This window comes from Planococcus citri, chromosome 2, assembly GCF_950023065.1.
Source record: "Planococcus citri chromosome 2, ihPlaCitr1.1, whole genome shotgun sequence".
Lineage (NCBI taxonomy): Eukaryota > Metazoa > Arthropoda > Insecta > Hemiptera > Pseudococcidae > Planococcus > Planococcus citri.
In genome coordinates this window covers 48,297,197-48,310,986 of record NC_088678.1, presented here as the reverse complement: position 1 = coordinate 48,310,986, position 13,790 = coordinate 48,297,197, and the positions used below count along the sequence as shown (strand labels likewise).

Sequence of the window (13,790 nt, the reverse complement as noted above, 5' to 3'; positions counted from 1 at the left end):
TTGGGGAGGTTCTGGGGGCCATTGGTGAGGTCAGTTTGAAAAACTAAGGCTATATTCGTGTTCAGCGATATCGAAAACTTACTATTTCATGTGTCACACGAATGAAACCATTTTTTTGACTTTTACTCCCTTTGGGGAGGTGCTGGGGGTCGTGGATGAGGTCCAATAAAAAATCTGACGTCATATTCGTGTTCAGCGTCACCAAAAACATACAATTCGATGTATCACATGCCCCAGGTTTTTTTTTGAAAGTTTTCCTCAAATTTGTAGAAGGGGGGGTGCTCCGTGCTTCCCCTCCATTAAAAAATCCCAACTCGAAAATTGAATATTTCGAAAAAGCATCAAAAGGTACATCTTCAGAATTCCACATGATAGCCCCCGACTTACAGCGCCATTTTGAAATTTGAACTTTCAATTTGAAAATACTTGAAAAGTTTAAGGTGCAATGCCCTTTCGAACTGTGAAATCAGTTTTGATCAAAGTATCATAGCTTTGGAGGCATACGCTGCTGAAGTTTAGTACCTTGAGACAATGTGCAAATAATTGAAGCCCTCCCTCCTCTCGCCCCCTGAAGGGGCTGAGACCAAACTGATTGCGGGTTTCTTACTTATTGGGCGCGTAGATATTGTAAAAAAAATTTGAGCGAAATCGAAGGACATGACTCAAAAACGTTAGTCGAATTGAGGTGGAATCATCCATGTGTCACACGATTTTTGTAATTTTCATGAGATTGCTGGAATGAACGGTCAATGGGGGGGGGGGAGGAGGGCTTGATCAATAAAATGACTTCATACTCGTATTAAGTGCTCTTGAAAACATATGAAACGATAAGTATGTCACTCAATATTTCACATTTTTTAACTTCTTTACCGAAATTGGGGAGCTTTGCACCTCCCCCCCTCCCGATGGTTTTCGGAATCCCATCATGAGAAGTTCATTAGCTATAAATATTTCTAAAGTATATACTTCTTGAATTTTTCCCACAAGTTTTTAAATTATACTTAGCTCTAAAATTTGGCATTTGGCAAGCTTTTTAAAACTGAGCTTTTGAGCGAAGCTCAACTTTGAACTTTTTAAATTTGTGGCAAACAGATATTTTTGAAACTACTGTCCAATTAAATACATACTTACCGTAAAACACCACAAGCAGATTGTTTTCTTAGTTGGAGCAATCTCAAGCAATTTAGCCTCCAAAATATGTGCATGATGACCAGATTTCAATTTAAAAAAAAAAGAGCTGCCTCACCTGCACCAAGGTAGGTTTTAACGCCAAAGGTGATAATTTTTTTCCGTCTCAACATAAGAAACTTACAAAAAAAATTGGAGTGGACCTTCAATTGAATCAGCATGTTGAAATTGGAATATAAACTATAAAGTACCTACCTAAACTGCTTTTCAACGTCAGTGGAAAACTTCAAAAAAATATTTTGGTGGCTCTAAATCGCTCAAACGGGTTCAAAATCATTTCCAATTAATGGGGGGGGGGGGTGGCAAATAGGTCACGTACTAAATTTCAGTTTTTATTGATCAATTTTGATTTTTTTTGCATTTTTGACCCAATTGCTTCTGAAATTTTTGCATGCGTTTTTAATTCGGTTTTGTCTAGTTTAACAATTTTTCTATTAGTTGAGAATGTTGAGATATCTTCTTTGTTAGTATTTTGAGAAAGATAGTTTTTTTTGGAAGACAATATTTATGTAATAAGTAAATCACTTCCATTTCAATAGTTTTCAATTTTTGAAAAATTTTGTCAACATGTTTCAAAATTTTTCTCGAACTCTCATAATGAGGAATTGAACATTCTGTGTGTTAATTACCTAATGAACAACTGGATAAGTTTAGTACATAATATTGAAATAAAACTAATAAAAACATTTTATTGTCTAATTTTCGATCGGTTTTGGTTTGAAATTCAGTTTTGCAAAGAAATGGTATCCCAAAATAAAAAGTAGGTATGTTTCAAGAGGGATGAACGTCGTATCGAAAAAAGTCACTTCAAGAGATGGAAGTTGTTCAACGATGTCAACAACGAAATAATAACACATTTTGAAATTTTCCTTATTGTGCCCAGACAAACTAGGTACTTATTTTTTCTTTTAAATAAACATTTACCTTAACTTATTTGAAAAATTTACATTGTGAAAATTTAGTATGAAATGAGAGTTACTTATAGAAGAAAGGAAACTTTGAAGAAATAAACGTTGAAATTTAAACAGAAAATGACGAAGAAGAGTGGTTTGTGTACTTGACGAGAAAAATAAACTTTTTTAAGCCTCCGAAATATCTCGTAACGGAATTTATTTAAAAAATACAAGAAGATGGAATGCTTCTTTTTTACGATACAGTGAACTGAAATTTTTCCAACTGGCAGGTAAATCGAATAATACTCGAAAAACGAAAAAAATTCTAAGAAAAAAATGCCTTGGTATTATTTTTCATCTTTGGACGAATTTTAAACTCGATTTGCAACACATTTTACGCTCGATTTATCCAATATAGAAAAACGACGACGAATAATGCTCAACGTTAGGATTTTATCACCAAAGTACTATATACGAGCATTGCAGCTTCTCGGTGTTACCTACATTTTTGTTGGTTACTCAAAGAGAATAAAGTTGGCCTACTTTTCATTTATAGGTTTTATGTAACTGGAGTTTATACGTAGTACTGGTAAGTATATTAATCGGTATGGTGACACTATCGGCAGCGTTCCAACTTACTCTCATTTCCTGCGTTCTAGTCATTTTTCTTTTTGTCGTCTTAGTCATCGTAAATGTTTAATGATTTGAAGGGTTATTAATATGTTTCTTTGTTTATAACGTCGTATATAAGTATAAGTACGAGAATCACCAACATAATATACGTATCTTCGTTGGCATTCAAAGAACGCGTTCTTTATGGCCAATTGATAAGGCATAAGGCCCAGGGTGCTATAAAATTTTCAAACTCATAAATCGGTCGCGACCCAGTCGACGAATTTGACGTATTAGTCAAATCGACTGAATTATGTCGAAGTAATTTCCTCGCGCCAAAATCCTCATCTAAAGTATTAAGAAAAGTTGAAGAGAGAGTGAAAAAAATCTACGTGAAAAGAAACTCGTCAACGACGACGAAGACGACGACGTTTAAACCACGACGATCAAAATACGATTTTCAAAAGGTTAAATGAAACCCGGAAAAGAAGGAAATTGGTACGATAAGCCTAGTCACTACTGGGTGAAGATTGGATAAAGAGTAATTTTCAATTAGGTGTTGGAATATAAGAGAACTGCCAGAAGAATGAGAAAGAAGGGCAGGCGGCGCAGCCGAGGAAACGATATTAAAAGCCGACAGGTTGAAAAAATTCATCCAGCTAGATGTCGCGCGGTGATAAGAGTCTTTCGTATCAATAGAATAAGCGATGCTGAAAACTCCTTTTATCCGAAAATAATTACGAGGAAACACGACGCAGATCGGAAAATTGAACTCGTTTTCCAAAAGTTTAATATCTTTTCGATGTGTTTTTCAAGACCGGCAGCGTAGCACAGGCATCGACCATGGCTAAAAAGAGGGAGAAAAATGTAAAAACAACAATGGTATCGAGAACGGGGTTGTTTTTAAATTGATTCGTTAGTCGAAGAAATTTTACGATATCCGGAAAACTTCCAGGGCGGAAGAGGGAGCTTATAGAGTTGTAAAAAGTACGAAATATCGTTGATATTTTGTGCAAAAGAACAAAATTTTCGAAAATTATAAACGTAAAAGTAAAGAAAGTTTTAAAATTATAGATTTTAAAAAGTATGATTTTTTTTAGCATTTTCCCTTTCCTTCTCAATGTTTTTGGGGTGGCAGAAAGGAGGTAGAGGGGGTGATTTAAAAAAAATACAAAACACAGATGATTGTATAGTGTATACTTTCTCTATTTTCGTACAAATATCAAGAAATTGTTTCAGGGAAAGACGATTAAAAACTACATATAACTTGGACAAAACCAAGTTACATATCGAAAGATCATGATTGTCCAGAAACTTCTGTAACCAAAATTTCAGGTACTAAAATTCATTTTTGGATTTTTGGCGAATTTTCGAAAATTTAAAAGTTATAAAAAAATTGTTTTAAGGACAATTTTTCAACATTTCTATGAAATATGATTTTTTTAGCAAAGTGAACCAATATGAGTGTGTAAGTAATTCCTTCAGTTCAACTTCCACATAAATAAACAATAGCTACTTTTAGGCTGTTCTGGAGCCTCCAGCGATTTTACAATTTTCTCCAGAAAATTTAAATCACTCTGGAGAAGCCAAAAATGAACATTAAAACCCATATAACTTTGATCGGTGCTTATTGGGCACTCTCGCAATCGTTTTAGTTGTTTATCGCGAAATTCCAGGAGTCCCAGTTCAAAAGTGAATTTTTGACGATCCAAAGTTATAGGTCCTAAAGTTGGTTCACTTTACTCAAAAAATTGTATTTCATAAAAAAGTTCAAAAATCGCCCCGAAAACAGCTTTTTTGAATTTTTAAAATTTTCAAAAGTTCGCCAAAAATGAACTTTGGGGCCTGAAATTTTGGTCATGGAAAAGTTTTAAACATGCTCGTTTGATCAAGCTTGGTTTCGTTCAAATCGGAGAGTGCCTCTTGAAAAGTCCCATTTTTGAGTACACGTAAGTGAACAATTTTTTAAAAAAATAGGCACATACAATATTTTGAGAAAACGTCAGAAAATTGAAGATTTTTTTTGGAAAATTCCTCCCCCTCACCTTACTAAAAATATTTCCAATTGAAAAAAACTTTTACAAAGTGAAAATTAGAAAAATGTATTTTTTTATGTATGTATATGTATGTATGTATTTTCTTCCTGGGGGGGAGGGGAACGCTAAATTGTAGTTGAAAATCCCCATCTTTCACCACTCCTCCTCCCCTATTTTAGATTTGAACAAGCACTTCAATTTTTCGAAAAAATGTGCCTAAATTGATCGAAAGGGTCACAAAGATCAGAAATTTGAGTTTATAGGTGCCGAATTTCATTTTGGCTCCATTTACACCGTTTTTTCGAAAAGTGCATGGGGAATCCAAAAATCTGCTGGAGGTTCAAAAATCGTTCGCGAACGAATTAATTACTGGAAAATGAAATTTAGCTGGGATAACTCAACAAAAGTTGAAAGTTTTAGTGCTATCGCCAACAACTGGATTCAATTCGTTCACGAACGATTTGAATTATTCGAGATCGAGAACGAATTAATAAGTTGGAAATAAAATCAGGTAATACACAACAAGATTAAACAAAAGATTCTTTAACCTATCATTATAACTCGTGAACGATTTCGTTCGCGAATGATTCGTTCGGATCAAAAAAATCGTTCGCGAACGAATGATGAATCACTGTAGAATGAATTTTGGCATAGATAAGGGGAAAATTTTAAAATTCTGAAGAACTCAAAAATCTCGCCGAAGGTACAAACTTGAATGCTAAATTATAGATTTAGAGCAATTTCCAAATTTTCATTCAATTTTCGTCGTAAAAGGGTCGAAGATATTCAATGGTAGACCAAAATTTTTTTGAAAAAGGTACTAAATTTTTTTTTCATTCTTTTCAAATTATTTTATTTTTTTTTAGTTTTTATGGCAATTTTTTGATATTTTCAAACTTTTTTTTCTCTGCGTCTCCCCACAAAAAAAGCCCTGTAAGAATATGATCTTTACGTAGTGTTGATTTTTCTCTCGAAAAACACAAATTGAGAGTTTTTTTTCAAAGTTTAGATCATTTAAAACTTCCAGCTTCAAAAAAGTTGACTGTTGAGTAATCTCCAAAAAAATTTTTAATAAAAAAATAAAATTCAAAACAAAAAGTACAGAAAGCATGAAAAAAACATAAAAAATTTTGCATTCAGAATTTATGTACTCAGTTGACACGCTGCTCGATATTGGTGAGGTTAATGAACACACCGAAAGAGTGATGAGCATTTTTGACATACTTGCCAACTTATTATATAAACGCTACGTTCGGTGATATGAAAATATTTCTTTCGAATATGCTAGTAAACGTGTATTACTATGTGGATAAAATGGCAAATATTTACTTAAAACTTCTTCTCGAAAGGCTTTCATTATTTTCGCTTTTCAACACTTGCCATTAATTACGACTTACGAGCAAATTAATTTCCTGACTGGAATAGAAGTCGAGCTACTGCTGAATTATGTTCGCCATATAACGTCGAATTTTCTTTTCCCTTGATATGTTATCGTACACGTAGGTTTAGTCTTTAAGATGCTGTAAAAGTTTTTTTTTCACACTTTTTATGGATAAAGGCAGAAGCATGGCTACGCAATGAAATTCGAACTACGAAACGATGAAGGACGTTGGGTGTGTTTTGTAGAAGATAATTCCTTCTCACAGTATGCTTCTCGAGTTATAAAGGAATCCAACTTTAGAAATGATAAACTTACGTTAATGACCTTACGCACCTTTTTTTTCTCTCTTTCTCTTTATGAACTGTGAATGTTATCTTATGCTACACGAGGGGCATATTACACGAATGAAAATTTCATTGCGAAACTCTCTCGACCGCTTTGAATTTTTTTTATCTTACCTACTTGATAAGTATAGTTTTTTTGTTGATACTTGGGTGCAATGTTGTGAGTCATACTAGAATGAATCATGTTTGAAGTTCAAACAGTATATTACGGGAAGTAAAAGATGCGTAAAATGAAGCAATTCTATTAACTTAACTTTCCTAGTGTCTAGTCTCATGGTACGCGTTGGTATTAATAGCTGAGGTAAACGTATTGGCGACCTTTTTCGAGTTTTTCTTCACGCATTATTAAATAATAAGATTTAAACGTGTAAAAGACCCTTACACGAGTGTAATTTATTTTTCGCTAGATAAAAACAGACGTTTTAGCTGTAAGGTTTAAAATTTCCAGAGGTAAAGAGTCTCGTGAAAGGATGCTACGATTTATGACATTGGTAAAGGTCGTTTTACTTAAGAGTCTTTTTCTATAAAGGAAATAATTCTTTGGCGGAGTTTTTTTCTCTCTTGTACATCTTTCGGGCGTTCGGTAGATATCTTTTGCGGATTCCCACGAGGATAAGGTTTATAATTTTTAGAGCTTACGACTGGGTTTTTATAATGATTTTATAGCTTTCTATGTTACATATTAGCGTATCTTTCATTTTCATTTGACTCTCATGTCAACGTTATTATTGATTGCTAGATGAAAATTATCTAAAGGGTTCAATCAGATTATGTCGTATTTATTTTTATATCGAGTTTAACGAATGACGTGAATTGATGAGGGGTGAAGGAACATCAATGTGATGTACTTACTCGTAATTGGTGTTTTAATTTTTAATTTTGCTGATGTTGGAAATTGCGAAATCAAATTACAGTAATACGTATTTTTTCAGTTTGAATGTTGATAATATTTTATTATTTGAAAAATCGTCCCCTATGATTCGAAAATAAGTATTGCGTGTAAATGTTGCTTTTCATTCTTCTGACAAAACTTTATATGCATTTCTAGTTCTAATTGCTTCTGTTTTTTCTTCTTTGTTTTTTCAGAAATAATGAAATAATTTCGGAATTTAAGAACGAAACGATTTTTTTTTCAACGACGAAGACACCTACTCAAAGTACGTAAGTTGTCCTCTTTTTTTTTTTGGGGGGGGGGGTGTTTTTAAATTACTAGATTATTCGTTTCATTTCAATGCTTGTTCCAAGTTATCTACAGCTAACCTATTTTCAATTTCTCTCTGTAATGCACATTTTTAGTAATTTTTTGGAGTGGAGAATTTCGGAAATCTCACATTTGATAAAAAAAATCAAGCGCATGCCTATGAAGAGCTACAGTACAATCGTGTATGATTTGAAATACCTGAAATTCCAAATCCAGACTTTCCATTTTTGAAAGTTTTTCACGAAATTAGAGAAATTTAACCAAACAACTCCATTTTATTTTTATTTTGTGGTCTAGTCTGGTTTTTTTCCACTTTTGTAATATCTTCAAGCTATAGAGCTCAAACGTCTTCGGTTTGTAAAAAAAAACTTGCCTTAACTTTTTCAATCGACTTGGAATTTTTATTCGAAAGTTTTTTTTTTCGAAAGTGAATATCTTGAATGATGACTGTAAGTTCGCAAAGCTTGCTAAAAGTTTTATGAGGTAAAAATACACCTCACTTGTTCTTTATGGTTAATGCTACCAGTAAATTCCAACAATTCTTTATTTTTATTGTTACGCGGTGAAATTTTCAGAAAAAATAATTGATTTAACGTTTTCATAATTACGTACGCTCGTTTCGTTTGGAAATGTTTTGTAAACAATTTGAAAATCACCCTGTTTTGTAAATTTTTAATTATTTTTTATCGTTACAACGTTCGCAGTGAATTGGCATTAGGTGTACTAATGAGTGTTTTTTGCTTCCCGTTTTTATTATATTTTTTTTTGGTAAATAAAACACGCGTATAATCGGATTAAGATCCATTTTATGGTAGAATTATTGTACAGCGTTGCAAGGGATCAACAAGTAGGCGTTAATTTATAATTTGAAAATATTAACGCAATTTGTAACTCGTATTTATACAAGAATGGAGCTCTCGATGTGTTGTGTGTTTGCACGACATTCGAAGCGTGAACGTTTTTATTGGTGTTATCGAAGAGGATGACATGTCATCGACGAAGTTTTGGTTTTCGTTCGTATAATTTAGTCTAGACACGATAGACAATAGGTATTTAAAAGGTCAATATCCGTTTCATAAACGACGCTAATTGGATATGACAATGTTGTCGTGTGGGAAATGTATCTCGAAAGTACTAAGAAGGGTAAGTGTATCTTGCCACTGAAGTGATAGTAAACAGAGATGCAGTATTTTTTCTATTTTCTCAATTGTGTGACGATGAACTAAGAAATTCTGTTTAATATGTATGTACGAAGTGAAAAAAACATTTATAGTGAAAGATACTGGCGCCGTATGCCTAAAATTCGGTATGTTTCTGTTTCTGTTCTTAGTCTATATGAGAATGATATTTAAATACCGAATTTTGGTATTGTGATGCGACAGATTTTCTACTTATGTGGACTGATTTTCTTTCAACGGTTTTATATTCGTTTGACGAGTTCAACGTGAATAAGGAATTTATATGTGAAATTACACGTCGAAAGGGTAATCAAAGGCGCCATTGTGGGCTTTGAAAATAATATAATCGCGATAAAAAATATTTACACTGGAAAGCTTAACAACGTTTGGAAAAGTAATTATTTGCACAAAGCTTTGTAATTTCTGTGGGTTCACGTGTGCAAATGACAACGCGTTTGGTCGTTATGTCCTTTAGCTCAAATGCGCATAAACACAAAAATTCGTTAATTAAGCAGACGATGCGAAGTGTCTGCGGGAAAAAAATATCAACAAAGCCTAATATCTCGTATATTCAAACGGCAACGTTTACCTAACGTAACGTTGAAATGAGACTCGACTGGCTCGAGATAAAAAATCCAATTTATATTTTCGTGTAAGTAAGTAAAAGTATACAGATACACTGGGTCTAGGTAGAGATAGTCTGCAATTCGTATCCTACCTATGTTCGTATAAGGCGACGATATATAGGTAGAAAGGAGACTTTGGTCGCATTCAAATGACGTTGACGTTTTTCAATTAGAAAATTTTCCTTCTCAGACGACGAAGAGGGCGTTTTTGTTTCTTAAAAAAACACATATTATGGATTTTGGGTGAATAAGATTCTCGTCGCAAGCTCCGCATACACGTAAAAGCCAGCACTGATGTGACGTGAAAGCTTATGATGATATATGGTTCCAGACTTTATCGTTAACGTGGTTTGGTATACGAGAGTATATGGCTTGATGTACGTTATATCAAGTCTTCGGTTAGTGTACGAGAGTATAGTCACATCATCAATCAATGGGTTTTTTACTCTAACAATTTATTCCTGTAGTACACATCGCGGTGATCAAGTAACTTCCGGTACTTCACGCTGAAAATACGTGTAATTTATATTTAAATTAGTCGAGATGTATTTTTCAAGTGGCGGAGTTTATTGAAACGTATGCCTATCTATAGGATTTAAGATGATTACTGGTGTCAAATCAGTATCTGTGAGATGTCAAGTGAGAAAAGTCGTAGAGGAAATTGATTGGAATATTTTCTGCAAAAGAATTCTAAAGTTACGAATTCTTCTGCAATTGTTCAGTATGCATGAAATGCATCTCTCAGATAAATGCAGAAATAAGCAGAATGCAGTTTAAAAAGTTATACCTACTCATTTATTGACATTGATAAAATCTCAAAAAAAATGCATTTAATAGAGATTTCAATTTTTAAAACTTACTAATCAAATAACATATTATGGGCTGTTCTCGAAACACATATTAATCAATTTTAAATTTTCTGGTAAATTTCCAGGGATGAGGCCCGGCCCAGGACCAGTACCCGAAACCCGAAGAAGCCCTCGTAACTTCCTTGAAGCCCGGAATGTCCAAGCTCTAAAACCTTAAAAAAAAATATAAACAATAGGTAATACTTGAAAAATTGGGAAAATAATTAAAAATTCCAAACAATTTTAATTTTTAATTCTGATTTAAAGAGAAAAAAACTGTGAATTCAAGTATTTTGTAAAAAGCTAAAGCATACACTAGTTTGTGCAAACTGTCTCAAAGAACATGTATTTCCAATTTATTCAGTCTGTGATTCTGAGAGCTGGAACTACATAGAGGATTAAGCAAATTGATAAAATCCCCATCAGACCAATGTAAATTCAAGTTCTCTGCCAGTCTACTTTCAAATTAGGCAACAAATATCCTAAAATTCGGAATCTGCTCTTGAAATGTTTTTTTTTTTTTTTTAAACAGAACATCCAATTAGACTTTACTTTAATTCTTCATCAAAATTGAAATTTCGAGCCCCTGAAAACACTGAACACTTCATTCAAGCCATGAACACCAAGCCCTGAAACCCAAACCCAAAAATTTCCCGGCCTGAATCCAAGCTCAAGACCTGATAAATTTTTGCTTGAAAGCCCAAGCCCTGAAACCCGGACCCCCCCAAAAAAAATTGTTCGGGGCCACGTCCCTGTAAATTTCTTATAGTTTTTGGTAAATTACTGGCAATTTTTGGTAAATTACTGGTAAATTTTGGTAAATTACTGGTAGTTTCTGGCAGTACTGGTGCCAGGATTTCTCCTTGGAGGGGGATAATTGGGTCAGAACCAAACAATTTTGCCGTCTCATTTTTTGGGTGGGGAGGGGGGGGGGTAAAATTAAGCTTCTCGGAGAGCAGAAATCAAATAAATACAGTGGCATAGTCAGAATTTCCTCAAGGAGGAGGCAAAACCAGATTTTTAGGCATGAAAAATCGAAATTAGGAGTCATTTTCTGGAAACCTATCGTGATGTGTGGTGATTATAAATTATGAAAATGAAGGTAAAATTACTGCTCGAGCGAAGCGAGAGCGAAAATTTTTAGAAAAAATGGGTCTGAACAAAAAAAAAGTTCACTTTTGCATGTTTCATTTCAAATTTTCGTTTGCAAGGGAGGACAATGGCCCCCTTCTTTCCCTGGCCACGCCACTGAATAAATATGTCATTTATTTATTTAATTTTTAAAAAGGAGGGACCTCAGTGACTGAAATTTGCCTGCAAAGTATTATTCTTGTTCTCAAAAAAGATGAAAAAAATAAACATCGATTTGTAATCGGCATCCATTTCAGTGAAACAAGAGCACAAAAATACTCGGAAAATTCCCACTTTATAGCATCAATTTTTTTTCCAAAAAACTGGCCTCTGGGGGGGATTATCACCCAAATCCCCCCCTTAAAACCGGCACTGGGTAAATTACTGGTAATATCTGGTAAATTACTGGTAATTTCTGGTAAATTTCTGGTAGTTTTTGGTAAATTACTGGTAGTTTTTGGTAAATTACTGGTAGTTTCTGGTAAATTACTGGTAATTTCCGCTAGTAACGATTTTTGGCGAATTGCTTGTAATTTTTGGAGAACTATTGGAAATTCTTTTGCAACTAAGTAATTGATAAACATTTCTTGTAAAGTACGTACAAAATTTTTTTGGTATGAGTAAATTTCTGGAAGTCAATGGAAATTTTTGGTAAATTACTGGTGATCTTTGGTAAACTTCTAGTAGTTTTTGATAAATTACTTGCAATTCTCGATAAGTTTTTGATTGGTATTTGCTGGTAATTTTTACAAATTTACTGGTATTTTTTGCCATATTTTGCGTAATATGGACTAAAAAAAAGTCATACATAGGTACTTGAACGAAATTGGGATAAATTTTTGAAATTTTGTCAGACCTTGAAAAATATTTAATCATTTTCAATAGATAGGTACATATCTAGTTGAACAAAATCACTGTGTTTTTTGAGACATCAAAGTGGGAAGAGGAAAATGCTCACCAACTTGAAGTGCTAAGCGTGAGCTCATAAATGAGACACACTTGTACATATTTAGCTACGTATATCGATTTTTTGAATCATAAAACAGATTCCATATGTCTTATACCAACCTTCCTAAGTTCCTAGTTCCTACCCCCGTCTGCCTACAATGGCCAATAGGTCTGGAAATCTGCTGTGTTCTTTCTAAAACTCAGAATGTGAATTACTCACGTTCGACTCTTGTCGAGATTTCAATAGTTACCAAAACGATTGTCCGGACCTCCCATCTATTTTTCTTTTGTACAACTACACGACAACTTACGCGATGATGAAGAAGAAAAAAAAGAAGAAAAAAAATGGACAGGAACGGAAATCGCAGTACTCGATACGACGTAACAAAAAGCGCAGATTAGAGAAAAGCCTTCTCCATTCTGGTTGTATACTGTCCTTTTTTGAAAAGGAACAACCAGAAGATAACTGTATTGCACAACTTAGGTCATTAACTTCCCATTAGACACAGTGAGAAAAGTCCTTGTTATGGTGAATAGGGTGTTGAACTCGCGGCTAGATCTTACAAGGGTAAGTTTCTATGTTTTGGATTCACGTGCGTTCTTGTTCAGTTGTTTATATTGCAGAGAAGATACGGGCTAAATAAATCGCTCGGTGTTTTTTTTTTGACTGTTTGGTGGGTATTTTCAATGTCGATGCAGTGTGAAAAAAAAGTGAATATTTGCGGACAAGTTTCGCCATTTAACAAGATGGATATTGTTATCAAATTACCAACACATGATGCTGGTTTTTGGTAAACTTTTGGCGCGTTTCGAGATGTGTATACGAGATTAAATCGCAAGACTTAACCGAGTAATTGGCTCACTTGTACGCTAATAGCCGCGAGACATAGTGTACCTTTTTCTTATATAGGTATTTTTTTTCTTCGGGTGTGTATTCTTTATATTCGTACTCGAACGGTATACGAGCAAAGGAAATAAAAGCTTCAACTTTAAAGCTTTATCTGAAATTTAAGTTGAAGTAATGGTAACAATATCATAGTTTTTTCTTTCAACTTGCTGACTACGTATCGTAAAAGTTTAATGTTTTTCTACACGCGAACTAATGGAACTTTTATAAACGCCCGTTTCGTCGGTAATTCGTTAAAACATTTCGAAGCCTCAGCTGGGATTGAAGAAAATGCTATTTTTTTGAGATAAAAGCCCCTCATCGTGTACACGTATTTTATGTATACAGACGGTGTGTAGTCTTATGTCTAAAAATATACGTATCCCAGTACCTATTGGACTCGAATTATAAAATGTAGGTATAGGTACAAATTACGTGTAAGTTATTAATTTGATCGAAGCTGCGTTGAATGTAGGTAGGTACAGTGGATGCTCTTTTGAATACGTAAAATTGCGTAT

General features: G+C 33.9%; 1 protein-coding gene across 5 annotated transcripts in view; it reads left to right on the top strand.

The window, feature by feature from the left end:
* tinc (tincar) overlaps positions 1–13,790 on the top strand; it is a 183,138-nt gene that overhangs the window by 62,044 nt on the left and 107,304 nt on the right. For 2 of the 5 annotated variants that reach the window (XM_065350866.1, XM_065350869.1), the window contains one exon: positions 7,541–7,611. The exons of 1 other annotated variant lie outside the window; for it this stretch is intronic. The gene's annotated coding sequence lies outside the window, so the exon portion shown is untranslated. Of the gene's footprint in view, positions 1–7,540; positions 7,616–10,485; positions 10,505–13,790 lie in introns of those variants that run through there. 2 more of the 5 variants (XM_065350868.1, XM_065350870.1) reach the window with 2 other exon arrangements.